The sequence below is a fragment of the Pristiophorus japonicus genome, chromosome 6 (genome assembly GCF_044704955.1).
Source record: "Pristiophorus japonicus isolate sPriJap1 chromosome 6, sPriJap1.hap1, whole genome shotgun sequence".
Taxonomy (NCBI): Eukaryota; Metazoa; Chordata; class Chondrichthyes; family Pristiophoridae; genus Pristiophorus; species Pristiophorus japonicus.
This window is the reverse complement of record NC_091982.1, coordinates 725,321-748,640: the sequence shown is the minus strand read 5'-3', so window position 1 is coordinate 748,640 and position 23,320 is coordinate 725,321. Positions and strand designations below refer to the sequence as shown.

At 45.7% G+C, this 23,320-nt stretch overlaps 1 long non-coding RNA gene across 1 annotated transcript in view; it reads left to right on the top strand.

The window, feature by feature from the left end:
* LOC139265518 (uncharacterized) overlaps window positions 1-16,434 on the top strand; it is a 62,782-nt gene extending 46,348 nt beyond the window's left edge. Inside the window, exons 3-4 of the long non-coding RNA XR_011593562.1 lie at window positions 8,515-8,629; window positions 14,207-16,434. This is a non-coding gene — a long non-coding RNA (uncharacterized lncRNA). The remainder of the gene's footprint in view (window positions 1-8,514; window positions 8,630-14,206) is intronic.
* The last annotated feature ends 6,886 nt before the right edge of the window (window positions 16,435-23,320 follow it).

Here is a 23,320-nt window from a genome sequence, read left to right as displayed (position 1 = left end):
CAGATGTAACACTCTGGTGTAGGAAGAACCCTGGTGCTCCCAGGGTAACTTGCATCAACTGACATGATACGATGCATGTCGTCACATACGAGCTGCACATTAATGGAGTGGAAGCCTTTTCTGTTCCTGTATATCTTGGAATCCTCCAAAGGTGCTCGCAAGGCAATGTGGGTACAATCAATGCAGCCCTGTGCCTTTGGGAAGCCAGTAATCCTGGAGAAGCTCACAGCCATGTCACGCATTGCCTGGGCGGTCATGAGGAACTTTATGTAGTCATTCCTCTGGGAATATAATGCAGCAGTCACCCGCCGAATGCAGACATGTGTTGCATGTTGAGAAATGGCGCACACATCCCCAGGTGTCGCTTGAACAATCTGGATGCATAGAATGAAAGTGCAGCTGTAACCTTCACTTCAACTGACAAAACAATCCTCCTGACGTTTCTAGGTTGCAGGTCTGCTTTCACCAATTCACAGATCTCAATTACAATTTCTTTGTGGAAACGCAGCCTTCTGACACAGTCTGCATCACTCAGGTGCAGGTACGGAAGCCTGTCTCGATATTCCCGACATGGGTAGGCCTCCTGCCTATCTCCCTACGGGCTCTGAGGTTCCTCATGCGATGACGTCGAATCAATTGTCTTCTCCACAGCACCATCATGCAGAAGGCCTGCACATGGTATGGCATTATCAGTATTGCCCCCATGCTTACGTTTTATCTTTGCAAGAAGCTCAAAATGGCAGGCAGGTAGGACAAGGTTCTTTGTCCACTCTCCCCACAGGTCTGTATGGACCACAGCCAGGTCTGAGCAGGTGTAGTGATCGGGACCCCCCGCCCCCACCAACCCCCCCCCACCCCGGGCTACATTGTGATGCCTCTGATCACCTTCCACAGCCCCCTACTCCCCCCCGGGGCTTCTTTTGCAGCCGAGCCCCGAGCCCCTGTGTCCGGGCGTGGGACTGATTCTGCCGGCCCACACTCTGACCCTCCAGCCTTGTTTGCAGACGTTCGGTGGTGGCATGTGAGTTGAAAAAATATGAAAACTTACAGAATTCATCAAACTTCCATTTACTGCGTTATAAGGTAAAAAAATTTAATCTTTATTAATGCATATTTAAGTTTTCTTGACTCCCTCCAAAACTTTACTGAAAAACAATGGTAACTTTCTGCACCAATGCGCGCTGCTTTTTCTTAACTCACCAGAAGGTTTTTCGCGAGTGGTCACATACGCCGACCTAGAAGAATTTTTTGGGAGCCAAACTTCCATAATTCACAAAAACTGGCGTAAACATCAGGTTACGCTCCCTATGACGCAAAAAAAACTAACCTAAAAAAATCATAACTAAAAGTTACGTTGGCGCACATTCCTTTGGAAAACTTTAATTTTTTAACTTCCACCAAAAAAAGCATCGCACATCAAAAAAACAATGCAAATCACTGGGGAAACTTGAGCCCTATGTTGTAGTGGCGTGGGCTATGTATTTTCCCCCCAGGCCTCTCTCAGAGGGCTCCCAGGCTGGCTGTTTTGCTTGGGATTTTCACATACTCAGGTGTGTAACGCCTCCCTTGGTGCTCCGCTCCACACTCAGGGCCCAGCTGCCCAATTTTGCTGACTGAGGCGCAAACTTTACTGCCCTGCCGCCATTACCGCCCCAAAATGAGAAAAGCCGAAAATCCCGCCCTTTATGTCAAAACCAGTGTTGCCGGAAAGTTTGATCACATAAGAACATAAGAATTAGGAGCAGGAGTTGGCCATACAGCCCCTCGTGCCTGGTCCACCATTCAATAAGATCATGGCTGACCTTCAACCTTAACTCCAGTTTCCTGCCCGATCTCTATATCTCTTGATTCCCTTAGAATCCAAAAATCCATCGATCTCAGCCATGAATATACTCAATGATTCAGCATCCACAGTCCTTTGTGGTAGAGAATTCCAAGGGCTAGAAATTGCGAGGTTCAGCGGGGCCTCCAACAGGCAGCCTGGCACCCCCCCTTCGGCGGGACTTCTGCACCGGCCTCAGCAGGTGACCGCCCCCAATCGGGGTGCAGGGCAATTTCACCCCCTAATGTTTTTCTATTCTTTCTAAAAAAGTGAATACCCTCACATTTCTCCACATTATACTACATCTGCCACCTGATTGCCCACTCACTTAATCTGTCTATGTCCCTTTGTGTCCTCTTTGTGTCCTCCTCACAACTTACTTTCCCACCGAGCTTTGCATGACCACATACTTGGATACATTGCACTCGGTCCCTTCATCTAAGTCTTTAATATAGATTGTAAATAGCTGAGTCCCAAACACTGATCCTTGCGGTATCCCACTATTTACAGCCTGCCAACCGGAAAATGACCTGTTTTTCCCTATTCCATTTTTGTCTGTTAACTAATCCTCTATCCATGAGCCCTTATCTTGCTTGGCAACCTTTTATGCAGCACCTTATCGAATGCCTTTTTGAAATCCAAATAAACTATATCCACTGGTTTCCCTTTATCTATCCTGCTCGTTACATGCTCAGAAAACACTAATAAATTTATTAAACATGATTTCCCTTTCATAAAACCATGCTGTCTTTGCCTAATCATATGGGGGCCAAAATTGCCCCTTCCCTTAAGGCCTGTTACCGCCGGAAATTAGCGGCCATGCTGTGGCGTGCAATGGCCGCTGCTGTTTTGTGGAATGGCCGCCATTTTGAAAATTCCACTCCCGCAGTATCCCGGTGGTGACCTGCTCCCCCCACTACCACTCTGCTGCTGCCGATCTGTCCTAAGTTCATCAACAGAATGTGCACAGTCTATGCTTCCTCCTGAATGCGAAATTCCGCTGAGAAAACCTTGCTGCCACCGCTCAGTGCTACCAGCAGCTTTTTCTGTCGGTGGACTTGAAGTGTTTGCAGAATGGCAGTGCGGCTACCATTAAAGTTATCTACTGCCGCGACCGCCATCTTTTTTATGTCAGCCGACTGCCGTGTCGGCCTGGCAATTCTGCTCCCGAGTTTGGCCGGGCCACCAATAGGCAGCCTGGCACCTCCTCTTGGGTGCCTAGCCACTGGCCCAGCCAAAACCTTCTCTGGCGGCCCAGAGAACTGAACTTAAAGAATCGCATTGATCTCCCCTTTAAATGAAGGGGAGAGACGTGGTGATGCAGCACCGTGATGATGTCATCAATGGTGGACACTCCGCCCGGCCGCAACTTCCACCCCTCTCGAGTGCGAACTTCTGCCCCCCGCCACACATCCGCCCCCATTATGACTGACTTCCGGTCCGCTGAAAAAAAAGCCAAAGAGTGGAATGTTGCTCAGGTGGAAGCTATGTCAAAGGCGTGAGTACCTTTCAATTACCATATACGGTTAGGACAAAAGCAGAAATCCATCTCAGCTGCCTGAGAGATCCAAATCTGCAGGGTCTGGCCGAGACTTCAAGTAGTCAGTGGAAGATCCCAGGTGATCGGTTATATAGAAGTGTGTCTATGTAACCTTGCGATTGATAATTGGTATTTGTTGCAAGTAACAGTCTTGGCTCGGGAGGAGCTGGCAGGAGATGTACCGCTGACAACCAAAAAGGTTGCAAGTATCGGTCTCACTCAGGGCGAGTGAGTAAGGGACGTACCACTGACAACATATAGCCATAGGAAATGAGAAACTTGAGTGGGGACCAGAGGGGTCTCTAACACGATACCTAGCAGAACAAGCTGGATATCTTTTTTCTTGAAAAAAGAAAGCTGAGGGGTGACCTAGAGGTCTTTAAAATTATGAAAGGTTTTGATAGAGTGGATACAGAGAATGTTTCTTCTTATGGGGAAGAGCATAACTAGAGGCCATCAATATAAGAAAGTCACCAAGAAATCCAATAAGGAATTCAGAAGAAACTTCTTTACTCAAAGAGTGGTGAGAATGTGGAACTCGCTGCCACAGGGAGTGGTTGAAGCGAATAGTATCGATGCATTTAAGGGGAGGTTGGACAAGCGTATGAGGGAGAATGGAATAGAAGGTTATGCTGATGGACAAGGAAAGACAGGAGGAGGCTTGAGTGAAGCATAAACACCGGCATGGACTGGTTGGGTCGAATGAGCTGTTTCTGTGCCGTATATCCGATGTAATCCTGTGTAATTCTATGTAATCTGTTGGAGGACAGACTGATAGACTGCTGTGGCATCCTGGAAACCCCTTTGAATAGTGGTATACGGAGCCATGATGGCAGCTATCTGAGTTTCTACTGCAGCAGACCTTTGCTGGAATCTTTTTGTGCTGCAATGCTGTGACATTGGCCATCATGGTGGTTTCCACAGGTGTGCTGATGGAGGTGACCTCCCGCTCCATGTTGGAAAGGATGGCCTCCAAGCTCTGTACAAAGCGCTATGCCAAGTATTGATATTGAGTGCAGGCTTTCCAGTTCACCAAGCATTTGGTTATATACACCTATATAGGCCTTCTTCTGTAGCCTTGCCCATTAAAGTCCTCATCTGAATCCTCTGCAGCAGAACTAGTTACCGACCTCGCCCTCCAGCGAGCTGGCACCAGCACTGGTGCCTTACCCCCTCCCTGGCTCCTGTGCCCTTGTGGCCGGTGTGTCACCACATGCAGACCTCTCCTCCATTCTAGCCTCTGAAATACGCGCACTGTCGGTATATGAGATGGTGGCTGCGATTGCAAGATTGAGTGATGGTGTCTTCTTCACTTTCTTCTTTCCTTTCCTCCACTTACTGAGAAGGCTCCAGTTCTTGGGCATGTTTCCTCATCGTGTATACCCTTTCCTGATATGTATACTCTTGCGTTTCTGGTATCAACCTTGTAAATCTTCTCTGCACCCTCTCCAGTGCTTCTATATCCTTTTTATAATATGGCGACCAGAACTGCATGCAGTACTCCAAGTGCGGTCTAACCAAGGTTCAATACAGGTTTAGCATACTTTCCCTACTTTTGAATTATGAGAGTAAATTATATTTCTTGCTAGTTTACTCTCATGATCTATCTTCTGTCTAATTTTTAGTCATCCTTTGCTTGTTTCTAAAAACTTCCCAATCCTCTGGCCTTCCACTAATCTTCGCAACATTGTATGTCTTTGTTTTTAATTCGATACCATCCGTTACTTCCTTAGCTTTCCACGATGATGGTTCATCCTTCTCTTAGATCTTTCTTTCTCACTGGAATACATCTTTGTTGAGAGTTATGAAATATCTCCTTGTGTTTGCCACTGCTTATCAACTGTCTTACCCGTTAATCTATTTTCCCAGTCCACTTTAGCCAACTCTGCCTTTATACCTTTATAATTGCCTTTATTTAAATTCAGGACACTAGTTTTCCTAATTTAATCACCCTCAAATTGAATTTGAAATTCTACCATGCTATGATCCTCTACTCTGAGATCATTAATGAATCAGTCTCATTACCAGATCTACAATAGTCTGCTCCCTGGTTGATTCCATATTGTTCCAGGAAACCATCCCAACTACACTCTACGAACTCTTTCTCAAGGCTACCTTTGCTAATTCGATTAGTTCAGTCAATATGGGGATTGAAATCACCCATGATCTTTGCTGTACTTTTATGGCCCCGACCTGTGAGCGACCATCAGCGGCAGGTCGGGGCCATAAAAGGAGCGGCAGCCCCTGGTCAGCATGGTGGTGTATCACTTCAAGGTACAGCGTGAGCTGGTGCAGGAGGGCGACGGCAGCGAAGAGTGACATCATCAAGGTCCAGGTTGGTGATTGGAGCGTGGGCAGGTACAGCAGGAGCGGCGAGGTCGGGGCGAAGGAACGGCGCGAGATTGTAGAGGGATGTGATCGGGGTCCAGGAGAGGTGTGAGTTCGGGGCCAGAAGAGGCAAGGGCCCAGGGACAGCACGGGCCAGCCCATACTGCGATATGTGTGTGCACCAGGCCCGTGCAGCAGAGCTGGTCTCCAATCGTCTTGGGTAACCCTTGCCACTGGACCAAGACCTAGCTTTGTCGAGCCCGTGTGGTGGCTGGTGTGCAATGGCCACCCCATGTTAAACAAATCCAAGCACAGGCATCTTCCACCCTTCAGGATGTAGTTCGGGATCTGGAAATTAGGTCCTTCATTGAAACACCTGTGAACTCATCCCTTTTTGGTGCGGAAGCGAGTCATCCTCACTTCGAGGGATTGCCTATGATGATGATCTAGCAGACAAAAATCGAAAACGAATTGAAATAATGATTAAACAAAGTTGGAAAACAGACAACCCACCTGCTGAATAAAGAAAATGGGAGTCGGAAAAGAAACAAAAAGAGGATAAAGCCCTCGTTTTAGTCACTCGTGCATATTATTTATTAAGTAGACGGACTAAACTATTGACTGAGAAAGCAACAAAATAAACCGACAGTAGGTGTGATGGCGACAGCACTGGTCAGGACACATGGAAAGGTTGGCAATATAGAAGGGGGGGAGGTTTAGAGAAGATCTCTTCACCCAGAGGGTGGTGGGGATCTAGAACTCACTGACTGAAAGGGTGGTAGAGGCAGAAACCCTCACCACATTTAAAAGATAATTGGAGGTGCACTTGGAATGTACGGGGATCAGAAATTGAAACTGGGTTCTTACGAATAAATGTATAGTTATGACTCAATAAAAAGGAGAAAAGGGAAGATTATGGCCCCAAGTTTCGGCCCGCGCTGAAAACGGCGCACCTCCGAGCTGGACGCCTGTTCTTCGCGCCTAAAAGTGCGCTAGAAAAAAACTTCGCTATTCTCCGGCTCCTCGGAGCTCAATCTCAGCTTGGCGCGGCGCGCTCTTCACAGCGGGGGGCGGAGCCAAACACTCGCGCCGATTCTGTAAGTAGTGGGGGGCGGGTCCAATTTAAATGAGCCAACGTGGTGCCGGCAACCCTGCGCGTTGGAGCGTGCGCGCATGCGCAGTGTCAAACAAACATTGGCACTCGGCCATTTTTAAAAGGACTCGGCTGCCGGCCAGCCACTGACGCCGCTCCTATCCCATGGCCGAATGGCCTCAACCCCTTTAAAAAGCTGCGTGCATCCGGTGTTGATCCTTCGACTGCCGGCCAGCCACTAACAGAATGAAGACCTGCCTGCAGCACAGCAGCTCAGCTCGAAGCTTGCTGCCGCTGTTGGGGCTGCCGTCAAGACACTGACGCCACACCCCTGCCTGTCTCCAACATGAAAGGCCTGCCTGAAGCACAGCAGCTCGAAGGCTGTTGCTGTTTCACACAGGGAGGAACATGGTTTATTTAATCTTTTCTTTGCTTATAAATTTTTATTCAGGTTGGATTTATTTGTATAATATTTGTATAAGTATAACTAAGGATTGATTGTAGAATTTAATGACTTCCCCTCCCCCCCCCACCATTCCCGACGCCTAATTTGTAATCTACGCCTGATTTTCTAAAGTGTAGACAAGGTTTTTTCGAGCGTACATAAATCTTCACTTACTCCGTTCTAAGTTAGTTTGGAGTAAGTTTCCACTGCTGAGAAACCCTTTTTGAGAAAAAAATTCTGTTCCAAAGTGAAACTGTTCTAACTGACTAGAACTGGAGCAAATTAAATGCCGAGAATTTGAATTTCTAAGATACTCCGTTCTATACCAGTTGCTCCAAAAAATCAGGAGCAACTGAGGCCGAAATTTGGGCCCATTGTTTCTTTCTTACTGTTCTGGTGTTTTTCTTTCGTGTTTAAAGTTTTTGGGAAGGCATATTCCTTTGTGTGGCTGTGACTCCTCCCCCTTTTCCAAGTGGCATTGGGAAGTTTAAGATTGGAATTACTGAGGTTAATTAACCTATTAAAAATCAAACTTTTTTATGGCCATGATAAAATTCTGGTTGGTGTAAATTGTGTAGAGAGCCTTTCGTTCCGAACAAAAGGCATTTCATATCAATAATTGGTATGGTTCAAAAAAATTCTGACCAATGTGTAACTGGGGAGAAAAGGATGAAATGCTATTCTGTTTTTCTGAATGTTTATTTTAAGTGTAAAAGCACAGGGACATTAAACTGAAAAGGCTGCAAGTTGTGGGACAAAAGTTGACATTGATTGATGGTGTCTGTGTTTGTCGGCTTTCGAAACAAAGAAAGTTAACTCTTTCACAGGCAGCTGTGTACTCTGTTTTAATTCAGTGGGTGATGCCTTTTGAATATTGAAATCTTCTTAATTTGAAGAGAATATTTGCTTCTGAGGTAGAAGGAATTTTAGGATCATGTTACAAATTAACCCCTCGGGCTCTTAAGCAGAATCACCAGAGGTTCTCTGTTTTGTTTCAAGTAGGTGACCATCAGGAAGAAGTGATGTTGTTTAAAGGCGTCAGTGGATTGTGCCTGAGGGATCAGGAGGGCACACCACTGTAACCGACTACATCTGGCCCCAAGTAAACCTCAGGAGTGGGAGGTGGGGGGCCAGGTAATGGAACAAAACTATGCCGGGGTGGAAGTTTTGAACTCCTGTGCAAGGGCCCATATAATATCATTGATAAAAGTAGTCCCATGGTATATGCAGCCCAGCTACCCAGGAGAATTAAACGGTTTTATATTAACCAGATTATATTTTTTCAGTTCGCCAGCAGGTACCGAGACAAGAGGAAACGATTATGAAAATGGGGAGCTGGATTCGTCCTCTCCAGGGGGATGAAGAAAAAGGGGGCCGAATGGGTTACCCTCACCTAATCAGGTACAGTATGATCCAAATGGAAGTGGACAGGACATAGGAGTTGGAAGAATCTCCTCGGGTCCCAGATCTGAAACCACCTCCTGTCCACAGATATGCCTCGCAAACCCTGCCAATCTCACAAAGTAGTAAGAGATATATCATGAATGGTAGAAGTAGGGACGGCTGAGGTTATAAGATAGGGATACATTTCCAGTGGAATGGTAATCATACTACTGTAACCGTCCATTATATCAATAGGTGCAAGGACGGGAGCGCGGTTGTACAAGCAGTAGAGTTCAAAAAAGACTCATCCAAAGGCTCCTTCTCCAATGAATAAACAGATCTGTGGGAAAAGCGAATTGTTTGTCATAAACACATCCCAGGGCCAACAAATGGGCTAATGGTAAACCCAACTTAGATGATATTGTACCATGATGTGCATCATGAAGTGGTACCTGTAATATTGAATCTGACCAAAGTGGGACTACCTGGGTGTTGCAAGCCTAAAACAGCACGGCTACATGGGGGACTGAGCAAGGGAGTTTGGCAGAGGATCAGTACAACCTGCACTGAGTTCAGGGAGAGTGAGGGGCTTGATCGTACCTTGACAAGAATGGTGCCGAGGCGATTGGGGAGAATCAAAGAAGAAGGCGGTGAGGCCTGATTAATATGTTGCTACTGGTTTAATGCTAACAAGGGGGTAACCAGATTATAGAAGGGGAACAAATTGTCTTCAACGAAACAGTTCAAAGTAATATATGGATCTTGGTTAGTGGAACAAGCCCAAGGAAACATGCAGCATATTGCAGAGGGTAAGCTCTCTTTCTGGATAACTGATCAAGACCTAAGGCAATGTCCACTTATCAACTGACTAAGACTCTGTGCCAAGTCAGAAGGTTGGTACAGGTGTACCCGGTGGCATGAGTGTCATTTACATCACCCTGTTACAGATAGTATGATATTACCCAATCATGCCAAGAAAATTTAGTCAGATACAATGAACACCGGAAATGTAACCCAGGTGGATGGGAAAAACATTGTAGCCCCAGGGTGAATTGGGTGTGCTCAAGCTCAGGACATGTTCATTTGCCCCTACAATGTGGTAGAACATACAGCCTCTGCATGCGGGTTTAATTGGGATGGGATAACATGGAATTGCACCATGAAGGTAATTGCGGGACAGCATTTTCCCGTACAATTTGTATAAAGAGGGAAGGGTGGATATTGTGTTAGCACCATACACCGGGAAACCCAGTATGGTACCAACCTGACTTGTCCCATCGCGATGGGAATTTTTGTTTTACCGCAGTCCAAACTCTGAGACTTGGGGCGCAGGTTTCACTAAGTATTTATTTGCGTAGGAAAGTAAATATCACTGTAACAAAAGAGTTAAAAGTGTAACTGCCAAAGGGAAGATATAATGAATTTGGATAGTCAATTGGGCCAATTGAGAACCAAGTACAATGGGCATTGAGCAAAATGGGGAACAGAGGGTCACAACGGCTAGACGCTGAGGTGATACTTACGGTACATATGATCAAGATAGTCCAACAATGAACCACGAGACGATGTGTGATTTTCATGTTATCTATTGTCTAACAACAACTGACACACACTATCGGTATGCAACGAGGGTGGCAACTGTTAACACATTTGACATAACCAGTATCGACCAAGAAGTTCAAGACTTAGCCCAACGTTTGAGAACTCTTTTACTAAAAGAAAACGATCTGACTTCGCATTTGTCAGAAACAGGGGACAAGATTGCCAGACAATTGTTGCAAGTCGAGGAAGTCTGAGAGCCTCATGCCCAAACTATTAATAAGATAAGTGTGCGACTAAATGATCTAACCCGAGAAACACCTAAAGAACCTATATGTGCAATGTATGGCACATGGTTACTAGGGAACAGCCGACATAATGTAAACCAAATGAAACAGGGAAAAATACCCGATTGGATAAGTAATGAGCAGTTGTCCAAATGGACTAAGGACGGTATTACCCTCTGTGATGTTTGCAAGACAACACAAGTGCTCTTGCCCCAAGTAAGTGTATTACCAGAGAAGTGAAATTGGTAGGTATGGTTCTAGCTATCCCAAAGATAGAGGGCGCAGAGGCCGAACTTCTGTGGACAGTACAGAATATAGGCGAGATACAAGGTCAATCCTGGGTTTTAATACATTATATGTTCCGCTATGTGGTGAAACAAAGTGGCCCATTCCAAGGGGTGCACAGCGACGGCTGCACGCAATATTTGGATGTGCATCCACCCCATAGAAAAAGGGCAACACACACCGTGCGGGTTCACTCAGATGGTTAATTGCACGTTGGAAATCAGCCCCCTTAGTCAGGGAGGGACTGAGATGGCAGGCCGGGATGAGGGGATCTACTGCAGATTTACCAAGGAAAATGAGTAGAAGCATGGTAATATCCTATAGAAACATAGAAACATAGAAATTTACAGCGCAGAAGGAGGCCATTTCGGCCCATCGTGTTCATGCCGGCCGACAAAGAGCCACACGGCCCTTGGTCAGCAGTCCTAAAGGTTACATATAAACCTATGAACAATGACGGAAAGGCAAAGAGCACCCAGCCCAACCAGTCCGCCTCACACAACTGTGACACCCCTTATACTGAAACATTCTACTTTCCACCCCAACCGGGTGATCTCCTGGGAGAGGCAAAAACAGATAAAAACCCAGGCCAATTTAGGGAAAACAAAATCTGTGAAAATTCCTCTCTGACCCATCCAGATGATCGAAACTAGCCCAGGAGATCACACTGGCCATATTCGATTCCCTGCAGTACTTACCATTATATCTATGCCATCCAACAAAAGGTCATCCAGTCTAATCCCAATTACTAGCTCTAGCTCTGTAACCCTGCAGGTTATGGCACTTTAAGTGCCCTTGCAACCATCTCTTAAAAGTGGTGAGGGTTTCTACATCCACCACTCTTCCAGGCAGCGAGTTCCAGACCCCTACAACCCTCTGCGTAAAGAGCCCCCCCTCAAATCCCCTCTAAACCTTCCACCAACCACCTTAAAACTATGCCCCCTTATAATAGAACCCTCCCCCAATGGAAATAAGCCCTTACTATCCACTATGTCCAGGCCCCTCAATATTTTGTACACCTCGATGAGGTCTCCTCTCAACCTCCTCTGTTCCAATGAGAACAAACCCAGCCTATCCAATCTGTCCTCATAACTAAGATTCTCGATTCCAGGCAGCATCCTAGTAAATCTCCTCTGCACCCTCTCTAGTGCAATCACGTCCTTCCTATAATACGGCGACCAGACTGCATGCAGTACTTCAGCTGTGGCCTAACCAAAATATTATACAATTTAAGCATAACCTCCCTGCTCTTATCTTCTATGCCTTGGCCAATAAAGGCAAGCATACCATATGCCGCCTTAACCACCTTATCCACTTGGCCTGCTACTTTCAGGGATCTGTGGACAAGCACTCCAAGGTTCCTTTGTTCATCTACAATATGAAGTGGCCTACCGCTTAATGTGTATACCCTTTCCTTATTAGCCCTCCCAAAGTGCATCACCTCACACTTCTCTGAATTAAATTCCATTTGCCACTGCTCTGCCCACCTGACCAGTAGATTGATATCTTCCTGCAGCCCGTGACTTTCCTCTTCATTATCAACCACACAACCAATTTTAGTGTTGTCTGCAAACTTCTTAATCATGCTCCCTATATTCAAATGTAAATTGTTGATATATACCACAAAAGGCAAGGGACCCAGTACTGAGCGCTGCAGAACCCCATTGGAAACATCCTTCCAGTCATAAAAACATCCATCAACCATTACCCTTTGCTTCCTACCTCCAAGCCAATTTTGGATCCAACTTGTATCCCATGAGCTTTAACCTTCATGACCAGTCTACCATGTGGGACCTTATCAAAAGCCTTGCTAAAGTCCATATATACTACATCGTACGCACTGCCCTCATCGACCCTCTTGGTCACCTCCTCAAAAATTTTGATCAGGTTAGTCAAACACGATCTTCCCTTAACAAATTCATGCTGACTGTCCCTAATTAATCCTTGCCTTTCCAAATGCAGATTTATCCTATCTTTCATGATTTTTTCCCAATAATGTTCCTACTACTGAGGTTAGGCTGACAGGCCTGTAATTACACGGCCTATCCTTTTCTCCCTTCTTAACCAAGGGTACTACATTAGCAGTTCTCCAATCCTCCGGCACCATGCCCAGATCCAAAGAGGACTGGAAAATAATGGTCAAGGCCTGTGCTATTTCCTCTTTTACTTCGCTCAGCAGCCTGGGATGCATTTCATCTGGGACTGGGGACTTATCTACTTTCAAAGCTGCTAAACCCCTTAATACTTCCTCTCTCACTATATTTATTTCATCCAGAATATCACGCTCCTCCTCGATAGCAGTATCTGTATTGCCCCTTTCCTTTGTGAAAACAGATGCAAAGTATTCGTTAAGAACCCTACCAACATCTTCCGCCTCCACACAAAGATTACCCTCATGGTCTCTAATAGACCCTACCCTTTCTGTTGTTACCCTCTTACTCTTAATATATTTATAGAACATCTTTGGGTTTTCGTTAATTTTACAAGCCAAGAATTTTTCATGCTCTCTCTTAGCATTCCTAATATTCTTTTAAATTTTGCCTCTTAACTTTCTATATTCCTCCAAAAATTCTATGGTATTTAGCCGTTGGTATATGACATAAGCTTCTCTTTTTATCTTAATCCTCCCCTGTAAGTTCCTAGACATCCAGGGGGCTCTAGATTTGTTATTCCCACCCTTTTTCTTTAAGGGGACATGTTTGGCCTGAGCCTTCCGGATCTCCTCCTTGAATGCCTCACATTGTTCCGACACTTATTTACCCACAAGTAGCTGTTTCCAGTCCACTGTTACCAAATCACTCCTTAATTTAGCAAAATTAGCTTTTCCCTAATTTGGGACTTTTATTCCAGGCCTATCCTTCTCCTTATCCATAACTAACTTGAATCTGACTGAATTATGGTCACTAGCACCCAAGTGCTCTCCCACTAATACCCCTTCAACCTACCCAGCTTCATTCCCCAAAACTAAATCCAAAACCGCCCCCTCTCGTGTTGGGCTTGTTAAATAAGTTCTCTTGAATGCATTTTAAGAATTCCACACCCTCTATACCCTTCACATTATATTTGTCCCAATCAATATTTGGATAGTTAAAATCCCCTACTATTACTACCCTATGGTTTTTGGACTTCACAGCAATTTGCTGACATATTTGCTCCTCTTTCTCCCTCCCACTGTTTGGGGGTCTATAATACACGCCCAGCGGTGTGATTGCCCCTTTAATCAGTACTGTGACACCCCTCCCCTTTTTACCCCCCTCTCCATCTTGTCTAAAAATCCTGTATCCAGGAATATTGATCTGCCAAACCTGCCCCTCTTTCAGCCATGTTTCTGTAATGGCTATAATATCATACTCCCAAGTGCCTACCTGTGCTCTTAGCTCATCCGCCTTATTTGCTATACGCCTTGCATTAAAGTATGTACCATTTAACACAGGAAGACCTCCTTGCTTACTACTTACGAAGCCTTGTTTCCTCTGTCTTGCAGATCCCACAGCGTAATTTCTGTTTTATACCTAAAGCTGTGGTCAAAATAGGCCATCGATATCTATTCCCACAAAGAGAAGAACATGTCGAGAACATCACTTTAAACAACCCAAGATGGGATGATGAAATGGAAAATATGAGATACCAAGTTGGCAAGACATTCTCTGCCTCGAAGAACATTTGACCAATTGAAAAAGTACACTGAGAAATTAAAAAGAAATTAAAAAGGATATAACGAGCATGGTGGATAGAGGTGTGCCGATGGATGTATCATATTTAGATTTCCAAAAGGCATTCGATAAGGTGCCACACAAAAGGTTACTGCAGAAGATAAAGGTACGCGGAGTCAGAGGAAATGTATTAGCATGGATAGAGAATTGACTGGCTAACAGAAAGCAGAGAGTCGGGAAAATGGGTCCTTTTCGGGTTGGAAATCGGTGGTTAGTGGTGTGCCACAGGGATCGGTGCTGGGACCACAACTGTTTACAATATACATAGATGACCTGGAAGAGGGGACAGAGTGTAGTGTAACAAAATTTGCAGATCACTCAAAGATTAGTGGGAAAGCGAGTTGTGTAGAGGACACAAAGAGGCTGCAAAGAGATTTAGACAGGTTAAGCGAATGGGCTGAGATTTGGCAGATGGAATACAATGCTGGAAAGTGTGAGGTCATCCACCTTGGAAAAAAAACAGTAAAAGGGAATATTATTTGAATGGGGAGAAATTACAACATGCTGCGGTGCAGAGGGACCTGGGGGGTCCTTGTGCATCAATCCCAAAAAGTTAGTTTGCAGGTGCAGCAGGTAATCAGGAAGGTGAATGGAATGTTGGCCTTCATTGCGAGAGGGATGGAGTACAAAAGCAGGGAGGTCCTGCTGCAACTGTACAAGGTATTGGTGAGGCCGCACCTGGAGTACTGCGTGCAGTTTTGGTCACCTTACTTAAGGAAGGATATACTAGTTTTGGAGGGGGTACAGAGACGATTCACTAGGCTGATTCCAGAGATGAGGGGGTTACCTTATGATGATAGATTGAGTAGACTGGGTCTTTACTCGTTGGAGTTCAGAAGGATGAGGGATGATCTTATAGAAACATTTAAAATAATGAAAGGGATAGACAAGATCGAGGCAGAGAGGTTGTTTCCACTGGTCGAGGAGACTAGAACTAGGGGGCACAGCCTCAAAATACGGGGGAGCCAATTTAAAACCGAGTTGAGAAGGAATTTCTTCTCCCAGAGGGTTGTGAATCTGTGGAATTCTCTGCCCAAGAAAGCAGTTGAGGCTAGCTCATTGAATGTATTCAAGTCACAGATAGATAGATTTTTAACCAATAAGGGAATTAAGGGTTACGGGGAGCGGGCGGGTAAGTGGAGCTGAGTCCACGGCCAGATCAGCCATGATCTTGTTGAATGGCGGAGCAGGCTCGAGGGGCTAGATGGCCGACTCCTGTTCCTAATTCTTATGTTCTTATTATCATGAGATTTTGGAAGATACCATACAGCATTCGAAGGACATTGAGGAAACCTGAAGGACACTCAGTGGTGGGAACATGTGTGGAATTGGGGAATGAATGTCAATATCCATCCGTGGATTCGTATAGCCTCTCACATATTGGTGGTCTTACGGTTAGGGCTCCCTGTCGGGTTATGCATGTCATGCAGAAAGAGGCAACAGAGAAGGAAAGCAAAAGCTTTAATTATGGAATGACGACCCTGTGCTCACTGACCTAGCTCCAGGTCCGGCAATGTCTCGATTATAAAATTCTCTACCTTGTTTTCAAATCCCTCAATGGCCTTGCCCCTCCCTATCTCTGTAACCTCCTCCAGCCCTACAACCCTCTGAGATCTATGCACTCCTCCAATTCTTCCCCCTTTTGCATCTCCAATTTTAATCGCTCCACCATTGATGCCCGTGCCTTCAGCTGCCTAGGCCCTAAGCTCTGGAATTCCCTCCCTAAACCTCCCTACCTCTCTACCTCGCTACCTCTCTCTCCTGCTTTAAGACGCTCCTGAAAACCTACCACTTTGACCCAGTTTTTGGCTACCTGTTGTAATATCTCCTTATCTGGCTCAGTGCCCAATTTTGTTTGACAATGCTGCTGTGAGGCACCTTGGGATGCTTTACTTTGTTAAAGATACTCTATAAATGCAAGTTGCTTTTGTTGCGTTAAATGTTTGGGCCATCTGTGTTGCCATGGCAATTTTTTTTTGCTGAGATTTATAAATAAACAATGTCCTTCACAAACTTCTGTGTAACTTGGTTCATTTTTGGCACTCGAGCCTCTAAGTCTCATGGTTTAAGCCCCACACCTGGACTTGGGAATATAATCTAGGCTGAAACTTCAGCTCAGTAGGACAGCAAGATTGTCAAAGGTGCCATTTTTTATGGGTGAGGTGTCTGCCTGATCAGGCGGATGTAAAAGATTCCTTTGCACTAGTTGAAGAAAAGTAGAGCTCTCATGATATCTTGACCTGTAAAGTCCTGTCCCCTCAGTACAGACTCACACGAGGCATGTAGTGAAGTCAAGGTCACTCTGGACCTGCACCTTTATTTCACAGTTCTGGAATGCTGCACTTGCCTGAGACCTGTCCTTATATACCTGTCTCTTGCAAGTTCACCCCTGGTGGTAAGGTATGCTGGTGGTTACAGGTCATATCTTATTACAGTCATGTATAGCATGTTGGGATACAGTTATATATAATAATGTAAGATACATGACATCGCCCTCCCCCAAGGTCTTATTGTCTTTATAAGTTCAGTCTCTCAGGTGGTCTACGCTCTCGTGTGGAGCGTCTGAGTTGTGGTTCAGTTGTTTGCCTTGGTGTCTGTTTTTCTTTGGGTGTGGTTGCTGGTATCTCGCCTGGGCTGTCTGTTTCGATTGGTGTGATTGTTGTTGACTCGCCTGGGCTGTCTGTTGGGATTGCCCTTTCCTCAGGTTGTTCCCTCTGTCTGTCCACCAGGTGTGGTGTGAGTTCCACATTGTAGTCTGCCTCTGGTTCCGCAGTGCTGTTGGTAAATCTGCTTTTGACTTGGTCTACATGCCTCCGGCAGGTTTTGCCATTGTCCATTTGTACTACCAGTAGTCTGTTTCCTTCCTTGCCCGTTACTGTCCCTGCAAGCCATTTGGGACCCCTGCCATAGTTTAGTACAAACACTTTGTCTCCTATCTCATTCCATCTCCCCCTCGAATTTCTTTCATGGTACTCAGTCAGCTTACGGCGCTTTACCTCAACGATTTCGTGCATGTCTGGGAGGATTATTGAGAGCCTTGTTTTTAAAGTTCTTTTCATTAACAGTTGCGCGGGGGGGATCCCAGTCAGTGAGTGCGGACGAGATCTGTATGCCAGCAGCAGTCACGACAGGCGACTGCAGCGTGGGACCTTGGATTTTAAGCATGCCTTGTTTAATGATTTGCACTGCTCTCTCCACCTGGCCGTTGGAGGCCGGCTTGAACGGTGCCGTCTTGACGTGATTTATGCTGTGTTCAATTATAAAGTCTTGGAATTCTGCGCTGGTAAAGCACGGACCATTGTCACTGACCAATATGTCAGGGATTCCATGCGTTGCAAACATGGTTGCGAGGCTCTCCACAGTGGTGGAGGTTGTGCTCGAGTTTAAAATGGTTCATTTGATCCACTTTGAAAATGCATCTACAACTACGAGGAACATTTTTCCCATGAATGGGCCCGCATAGTCTATGTGCACCCGCGACCACGGTTTGGTAGGCCAGGGCCAGGGGCTCAGGGGGGCCTCCCTGGGGGCATTGCTGAGTTGAGCACAAACGGTGCACCTTCGGACGCAGAGCTCCAAGTCCGCGTCAATACCAGGCCACCAGACGTGGGATCTGGCTATGGCCTTCATGAGAACGATCCCCGGCTCCCGGACAAATGCCTCTCTGCCTTGCAGAGGCATGACTACTCAGCTGCCCCACATCAGGCAGTCTGCTTATAGCTCATGCATGCGCCTGTGAAAGGGTTTTAATTCCTCGGGGCAGGCATCGCGAGCCTCTGCCCAGTCACCGGTTAGGACACATCTTTTTACTAAGGATAATGTGGGGTCGCTGGCCGTCCAGGCTCTGATTTGGCGAGCCGTCATGGGCGAACCTGTGGACTCAAAGGCATTGATTGCCATGACTATCTCACAGTCCTGTTCGTCAGACCCTTCTGTGGTCGCCAGGGGTAGCCTGCTGAGCGTGTTGGCACAGTTGTCTGTGCCTGGTCTGTACCTTATGGTATAGTCGTAGGACGCCAGCATGAGTGCCCACCGTTGAATTCGCGCAGAGGCATTGCCGTTTATTGCCTTGCTCTCGGATAGGAGGGATGTGAGGGGCTTGTGGTCAGTTTCTAATGCGAACTTGGCCCCAAAAAGGTATTGGTGCATCTTTTTGACACCGTACACGCACGCGAGCGCCTCCTTCTCCACCATTCCGTACCCGCGCGCCGCCCGCGAAAGTGACCTGGAGGCATAAGCTATGGGTTGTAATTTGCCCGCACTATTGACATGTTGCAAAACGCACCCGATCCTATACGCTGATGCATCGCATGTGAGAACTAGCTTTTTACCTGGGTCAAAGAAAGTCAAAACACTGTTGGAACACAGAAGGTTGCGTGCCTTATTGAAGGCGCGTTCCTGGGCGTCCCCCCAAAACCAATTGCACTCCTTCCTGAGTAGCACATGGAGAGGCTCCAGCAACGTGCTTAAGTTCTGCATAAAGTTCCCAAAGTAATTGAGTAGCCCGAGAAAGGCTCGCAGTTCTGAGACATTCCGGGGCCTGGGTGCCAGGCGAATTGCTTCTGTTTTGGACTCTGTTGGGCGGATTCCATCAGCGGCAATCCTTCTGCCCAAAAATTCAACCTCGGGTGCGAGAAACAGGCACTTGGATTTCTTGACTCGTAGGCCTACCCGATCCAACCGCTTTAATACTTCCTCCAAATTACGGAGATGGGAGTCGGTGTCCCTGCCCGTGATAAGTATGTCGTCTTGAAATACAACCGTCCCCGGGATGGACTTGAGCAGACTCTCCATGTTGCGCTGGAATATGGCAGCTGCCGACCTGATGCCGAATGGGCATCGATTGTACATGAAAAGGCCTCGATGTGTGTTGATGGTGCTGAGTAGCTTGGATTCCTCGGTCAATTCTTGCGTCATATACGCAGATGTGAGGTCTAATTTCGAGAAAAGTTTACCTCCAGCCAATGTGGCAAATAAGTCCTCCGCTCTGGGCAGCGGGTACTGGCTGGTCCTGTAGGGAGACTCTGTTTATGGTAGATTTGTAGTCCCCACAGATTCGTACGGATCCATCAGGCTTCATGACTGGGACGATGGGACTTGCCCAGTCGCTAAACTCCACAGGTGATATAATGCCTTCCCGCAGAAGCCTGTCTAGTTCGTGTTCAATCTTTTCCCTTATCACATAGGGTACAGCTCTGGCCTTGTGATGGATTGGTCTAGCATCCTCTGTGATGTAGATTTTGACTTTGGCCCCTTTGAAAGTGCCCACACCTGGCTGAAAGAGATGTTCAAATCGCTTTATAACTATTGAGCAGGAGGTCCGTTCTTCTAATGACATGGCATGGACATCATCCCATTTCCAGTTTAGTTTTGCCAGCCAGCTTCTCCCCAGCAGTGCTGGGGGGTCTCCGGGGACAATCCACAGGGGAAGTCGGTTCACTATATTTTGTGTGTGACAGAGAGCATGGTGCTGCCAAGGACTGGTACGATTTCTTTGGTATAGGTCCTTAGTGTGGTGTCGACCCTTGTGAGTTTTGGTCTGTCTCTTTTATGCGGCCACAGTTGTTCAAATTGTTGAGCACCCATGAGAGATTGACTCGCTCCCGTATCCAGCTCCATGTTGACAGATATTCCGTTGAGTAGGACCCTCATCATTATAGGAGGCGTCCTGTCATAGGAGCAGCGGCCATTGATCGTGTTGACCCGCTGTACATCGGTGTCCCAGGTACTGTCACCACCGTCGTCTGGTCCGCTTTCCAACCCATCCGATTCGTATACCAGCCGAGCTGCCGTTTTTTTGCACATGCGGGCCACATGCCCTATATATTCATAGTTCCTGCAAACAGCCTGCTGAAATCGACATTCCCTTGACCAGTGCCCACCCTCACACCTCCAGCACAGATTGCTTGCAAAGAATGAGCTGCGTCTGGCTGATCCCTCTTGAGCTTCTCTCAGTTTGTAGTTGATTGCTCGCATTGTGGGTTGATGAGGTATGAACGGCCGTTCCTGTGGCCCTTGATGGCTTCTGTTGCCACTGCTTGCTGTTGAAAGCCTGTTCTGCCGGTTTTATCTGTGTGTGGAGGTAGCAGCTTTTCTAATGCTGTGAACTCCTTGTTCCATTATTTCGTTAGTTGTTGTACCTGCATTGTAAATCAACCTCGTTTCTTCTTCCCCGACCAAGAATGTCTGTGCAACCAGTGCTGCTGCCTCTAAGGTCAGGTTCTTGGTCTCTATGAGCTTTCGGAATATGCCTGCATGGCTTATTCCTTCAATGAAAAAGTCTCTCAGCATTTCTCTCCTCAGTTCATTGGAGAACTCACATAAACTAGCCAACCTCCGAAGTACCGCCACGAAGTCGGGTATGCTCTGACCCACACAGCATCTGTAGTTGTAGAACCTGTGTCTGGCCATGTGTAGGCTGCTCGCTGGCTTCAGGTGGTCTCTTACCAGCGTGCTCAATTCTTCAAACGACTTGTTTGCTGGTTTCTCAGGTGCCAACAGATTCTTCATTTATGCGTATGTTTTCGAGCCACAGCTGGTCAAGAGATGGGCTCTTCTCTTGTCTGCCTTATCGTCGCCTAACCAGTCTTTGGTTACAAAGCTTTGCTGGAGCTTTTCTGTCAAGTCCTCCCAATTGTCTCCCGCATTGTACTTTTCATCTGATCCGTTGTTCGCCATTCTGTGGATTTTGTAATCCCATAACTCGTCGCCACTGTAAAGTCCTGTCCCCTCAGTACAGATTCACACGAGGCATGTAGTGAAGTCAAGGTCACTCTGGACCTGCACCTTTATTTCTCAGCTCTGGAATGCTGCACTTGCCTGAGACCTGTCCTTATATACCTGTCTCTTGCAAGTGCACCCCTGGTGGTAAGGTACGCTGGTGGTTACAGGTCATATCTTATTGCAGTCATGTATAGCATGTTAGGATACAGTTATATATAATAATGTAAGATACATGACATGACCAAACATTTATTCCTCAACCATTACCACCAAAACAGATTAACTGATCATTTGTCATCATTGGAATCCAACTGCAATTACTAGGCAGACTCAGCAGGAAGAGGCAGTTAGTTTCTTGCCAGACCAAGCTAGCGAGGGAGTGGACTGGAGCCAGAAGAAGCCTAAAAAAGTAAGTTTTAAATTTATTTTTTAACTTTCCTTGTGGGGCAAGGAAATGTAAGCGTGCTCCTCCAGGCTCCACAAAGAAAGCTTAATCCTCCCCTACCGTGATCCAGAATGGGGAATGAGGAGGTTCAAACCTTTTAAACAGAATGGAAATATTACTTCAGGCAGTGCAGTAGCTTTATTATAAAAACAGTCAGTACTGCAACTGTACAATAAGTCAATCTGAAAAAAGGAGACGTTAATGCCTTGGGTTGGACTGAATAAGATAGTTTTAGTAGTATTTCTATTACTTTTCTGGTGGTGCTAAGTGATTACTGTTAGTGAACTAAAACCAACAATTATTGTTGTGTGGATCACGTTGAACAGGAAGGAATGTCTAAGGGGATTACTTTTTGTTCAAAGTTATAAAAATATCTGTTGATTTTTTGGATAACAGTGATTGTTTTTTACCTTGATGGAGACCTGCTGTTATAATGTTGCTTTTTGTTTTAGAGCTGTTTTCCTTTCAATGGTTTCACAGTCGGCTTTTGCTGGTTTTCTATTCTGGCATGTCTGTAATTGGTTAGTTATTGTGGTTTTATAATATCCACAAAACTGCTACCCACCTTGTGCCAAAACAGGCAACAAATGCTGTAATCTAAATCACTTTAGGGATGAAGGTTGACGAGAATCTTGTCACTGAGGAGAAAAATGACTTTGTAAGAACCATCCATTTCGTGCACTGCAGGTAAGGAATTGGAGGTAACTTTAGTAGACTGTGAAGGAAAATTAAGTCAGATATTGGGACTTAAGGGAATATTATGACATATGTAATGAACTCAAAAATCAAGAAACATTTTCAACTTGAAAGAAGCAGCTAACTAATTTCACCAGGAAAAAGCTTCAGGTGAAAGTTAAATGTTTGTTTATTGTCCAGTACACAACAGGCGATCGGTTATGGGACTGAAGGTATGTGGGCAATTAAATCCAGCAAAATGTTAAAGTGAGTCAGGTGTATGATTATCTGGATGTTAAAAGTTAAAAGAAAGCACATCACAGCAAGACTGATAATGAAGTTGAGCCTGTGGTTTACTTGCAGTAATCTGTGATAAAATGAAAGCACTTACACTGCAGAGAAAAACTGAGAATAACGCAACAACTGAAGACTGGGCTAGTGCAGTAATAATTATATTGGAATGCCAGATAAAACGTTACATATTGCCTTCACAAGAGAGAGATTAGATAGCATAGTTAAGTGGGAACATTACCAGCTACTTACTGTTGCTAATATAGGTTCCAGGGCAACTGCCAGAAACTGCACAAACCTGTAGTTTACTGGTGAAGAAATTAAATTGACTCCTTTCACTGTAACTTGTTTTTTTAAGTGGTTTGTCTATGCAATGTTACAGTGGAGAGGAAGGAAGAAAGAATTTGCATTTATACAGCACCGTATCATATTTCTTAAAAAGATCTCAAAGCCTTTCACAGAATGCAGTATTTGTTTTGAGCCAAATGCAGCAACATTTTGTACACTGTATAATCTCACTAACATAAATGATTGGTTAATCTGTCTTTGGTGGCTTTGGCTAAAAAGGTAAATTTTTGTCAGGATACTTGAATGATACCCTGCTCTTCTTCAAATAGTGCCATGAGATCTCTAACATCCACATGAACCACCAGAGCAGACAGACAGGACAGGCCTTGTCAGTGTCTTAGTGAAATGACAGTTCCAAAAGATTGTGTGCTTGAGTTCTAGAATGGGTCTGGAATTAATGAAT